Genomic DNA, 4,929 nt, shown 5'->3' on the forward strand with positions numbered 1-4,929 from the left:
TCTTCAATTTCAATTTTTGTACCATTGCCAGAGCAAAAGTGACCAGGTCTGCTTTCGCAAACCTTGCTGGAGGGTGAATCTCTCTTCTGGTTCTATCTTGTGCCAAGTGATAACCTTCCAAACCTGCCTGTCTGGATCCTTTCAAATCTTCTATTTGGAAAATGTTATATTCCTTCTCTGCAACAGCTTCTGTCTGTGCAGTATCTTCCAGTTCCATAATAGCTTCTAGTTGTGAACCTTCTTTTGGACGTTTCGTTCTGTCTATGAATTAGACGTTTGATTATTTGGCTCGTTTTTCTAATTCTAATCATGATCGTGTTTCTAACAGAGAAAATGTTCCAATCTAATTGTATGCTATTATTTTAGTTAATTGTTGTTGATAAAATTACATAATTTATTTTTTAAAAAAATTAAATTGGAACACGTGTATCACATGGAAGAATTTAATTATGAGACAAATAATGGTCCCGAGTATTTATAATTAGTTTTATGTGTAGTGTTATACATAATAAAGCTAAGCATGTTTCACATTTTTCATTATTTAGTTAATGGGTTTACTCAAATAGTTTCTTTGTTTTTTCTTTTATTATTATTAAATGGTTGACAACGAAATTTTTAGGTTGAAGGAGCCAATATTATGTTGAATTGATTATAATAAAGGAGCCAATATCTAATGAAAGTTCTCTTGACAAGGAACAATATTTCAAAATATTTTGGTGACACCTTTCATTAGTGGTTTCAAAATTGAACATACCAAAACAAAACTACAAACTTGAAATACAAATGATATGGAAAGACACTAAACCAAACATTCTTATTATAGAATACACAACAAAATTCAACGAAAATACTTAACCAAAAAAATAAAACAAAATCCAATGAGATTATAATAACAACAACAATACATTTATAACATTCAAGACCAAATATTTAATTGGGTAAATACTATTTTGGACCCTGTGTTTTGCAAAAGTTACAGATTGGACCCTGTGTTTTGTTAAATGACAAAATGAACCCTGTATTTTCTAAAATAGTAAAAATAGGACCCTGAGCTTAATTTTTGATAACTTTTTTTTTTAATACAACCAACTTGAAGACAATGCTTAATACAAACAGATACAAAAAATGTAAACAATTTTGTCATAGCACTTTTAGATCGGATTATAATTAAACTTTATTTTGACAAAAAATCAATTCAGGGTCCTATTTGTACTATTATAAAAAATACAGGGTCTATTTTATCATTTAACAAAACACAGGGTCCAATTGATAACTTTTACAAAACAGAAGGTCCAAAATAGTATTTACCCTATTTAATTTTAGAGCATTAATATTTTTAATTAATAAACATACCTAAGTTAATATTTATTGTAGAATCTTCAAGAATTTTGAACCATTTTTGATTTTATAAACCTCTTTAATCTACACACTTACAAAATTAAGAGAGCTTGAATATAATGAACACTATTTTTTCATTCCCTCAACATCGTGGCCACACCCATCTCTCTCCCCCCATAGAATAAAAAGCATAAACTCTTATTATGAGAGATTATGAGCTAATTGGGCCTAGATAACTAATTGAAGAAAATTAGTTGTCTTGGCCCAATAGGCTGGTCAAAAACGTTTAAGAGCGTGTCCATGGATCCTGAGCATGTTAATACTTATGTCTATCTCATTATGGCCTGATGGTAATACCATACAATACTAATTATATAACTATCATATGTTAATACTAATACTGTAATGAGCAACGCTTAATTATGCTAGTTCACATAAAAATATTCTAACATTCTCCCACTTAGATTACATAATCAAATCAACCAGTGCTCATTGAATAATAGTATCTACACACAAAATCTAAAGAAGCACAAAACATTGGAGATTCACAAAACATGAAGATAACTATTAATCTGGATCCACTCAAAACATACCACCGAGACTAAGTCACTGACTTGCATCAACAAGTATGTACACACAACATCAAATAGTGATCGAGAACATGTATATATTCAACAACTATTAGCAATCCTTAACATGTTTATTATACATAAAAAATGTAACTCCCACGGACCAAATACACTCAATAAGTGCTCATTGAATTAAAGTATCTACACACATAATCTCAAGAAGCACAATAATATCTATAAAAATCAATTATGTACAATATTGTATAGATAGAATACAAATATAATACATAATGAGATATTGGAGATTCACAAAACATGAAGATAACTATTAATCTATATCCACTCAAAACATAGCACCGAGACTAAGCCGCTAACTTACATCAACAAGTGTGTACACACAACATCAAATAGTGATCTAGAATATGCATATATTTAACAATCATTAGCAATCCCTGACATGCCTATTATACATGAAAAGTGTAACTCCCATTGACCAAATATAACTTTGGCTCTCACAATCCAAACAAGAAATATCTTCTTAGTACACATATTTAGGCAATTCGTGTCAGTGTAGTCGTCAACATGTTATCTATTAGTGCGTGTTATGATATAATAGAGGACTACTCCACAACTTTCTCACAATAAATGGTACATTATAACCAAATAGAGCAACAAGACTGAGAGAAATATATGCTTGCTATATTTATCACATAAGTTCTGTAAATTCATAATAAATTCAACTACTCTTAATACTGAAATAGAATATCGCAGTTGCAATATACAATCAATATCCTCGTAACACGCTACACACTCTATCTCTACAAATGAGGATGATGTAAATGTCCATACAACACCTAATCACCTATAACTCTCCCATTATACTTGCATTTATAAGGGAAGAAGTTGTAGGTGTTCATATGATACTTGATTACAAATTAGCTCCTCATAGAATCATGAATACTTATAAGTGGATTTTATCATCCATGCAACATTTTCAATCGGTATCAGTGAAACTAACTATTATATGTCACGATGTTAGTTTGTCGATTTTTAACACATCCTTTATACCATAAGGATGACAACTCAAGTACCAGTTCAACATGCCTGCAATAGATATCACAAGAATATGCATATACTTGAGTGAATCCTAGACTACCTTCAATAAGCATATATATATGTATGGGACAAATTCAATACTGATCTCTTGTTAAAATCTATACTATATGGATTTTAGGCCTTTCATAGCACACCATACTTTTGATAATTTAAAAATTTTCAATGAAATCGAAATATTATTCACAACAATAACTAGTCATTAGAAACTATATGAGACAATTCAGTCTACCGTTGATCTCATCATGAAGAATCTCAATACTTAGACCATATAAGATTTATCAAGGATTCTTCATCTAATAGAGATTATCAAATAACAGTTTATTCGTCTCTAGAATAAATCAAAATCATAAAATATGAGTAATGCACTATATCAAGTAACAGAATAAACATATAAATGCACCCACTGATCTTTCACACAATATTGATTAATGATAATATTTCTATGTGACCTTTTTGAGAATTACAATAAATCATTGTCCTTATGCCCGGCCATAAATAGATATAATCCATTTAACTCGAGTGTCCTTATGAGCTACCTTCTCAAGGCCTAATCAAGTCATTTAACAAGACAAGGTCTTTAAATAAGAATTTAGCTCTCACATCCTTATAAATTGATTTCTGAATAGTCACCACTCTATTATTCAATAATAGTGCAAAACGAACAAATCCATTATTAGAGGGAAGACTAGTTATAGGTTTTAATTCACCTTACTTTGAGCATCAAACAATCTATTCTTAAAATGAACCACCACCAAGAAAATTTGGTATTAAGCCTAAACTTTCATGTGATCATGATTTTAGCTTGGAAATCGTGATATTATTATATCATCTGTTCAGCAAGGATTAAGAAATATTAAATGCTCTTGATTGACAACATAGAGATATATGTCATTAAACTTATCTCTTGCATATAATTACAGGAACATTTAGAATAGTGCCCATAAGATCAGAGCATATTTCTCTACTTTTTTCTCTCTAAAAATTTGAGTTATTTCCTTAGTCAATTCTCTTGTAATTTTCGTGAGAAATAAAAACTCGAAGTAGACGTAGCTCTATTACCATCGCGATATGAGGAGTGAACTACTATAAATTATGTGTGTCTCTCTATAATATTTACTTAACTCATTATTTATCTTGCCAACCTAGCGAGCTGGTGTTGGCTATTTTTCAGTGTCAACAACATATTATAGTCCCATCTAATAATTGAACGGTAGAGGTTTTAAGACTTATAAAATAAGAGCTCTTCTATTTATGTCGTTAAGCCAAGCTCTAAGGGAACCATCATTTCACTTCTAAATAGTTATAGAAGTTATAGATTATGTATCTATGATTAACGCTCCCACTCAATTGCACTACCAAATTTACAAGATATAAGTATGGACTATTCCTACCGGTAAGCTGGTAACGAACAAGTAAAAGAACTCTTATAGTACAATTAAGTTATAACCTAGCCATCTCAGGATTAAGATTAATTAACCTAAGATCAACTAAGTGATATTGACTTGGAAAAGATATAACGAAAAGTTTATAATATCTTTTCCACTGTCAATATCGGTCCAGTCCAATGTATAGTCAATACACCCGATACAAGTTTACTTTGCTAATGCCCTAGAAAGTGTTGGTTTTATGGTACTAAATTAGGTACGCATCGAAAGGATTTTGTATTATCTGATTATAATTGTACCATATATCAATAGATCTCCATATCTATGTTCATTAAATTAAAACATAAAATAATAAGTTTAAATATATACCTCTTGATGACTATCAGGGTATCCTCAAAACTTCTTGTATGTTGTATCTCTAAATCCAGATGATGAGGATGATGCAATTAGACTCATACCAGTGTCTTCAAATCGATCTGCCACACACAAGAAATAGTGTGGGCTATTAGGATATAAGTGTC

The sequence above is a fragment of the Cannabis sativa genome, chromosome 6 (assembly GCF_029168945.1).
Source record: "Cannabis sativa cultivar Pink pepper isolate KNU-18-1 chromosome 6, ASM2916894v1, whole genome shotgun sequence".
Taxonomy (NCBI): Eukaryota; Viridiplantae; Streptophyta; class Magnoliopsida; order Rosales; family Cannabaceae; genus Cannabis; species Cannabis sativa.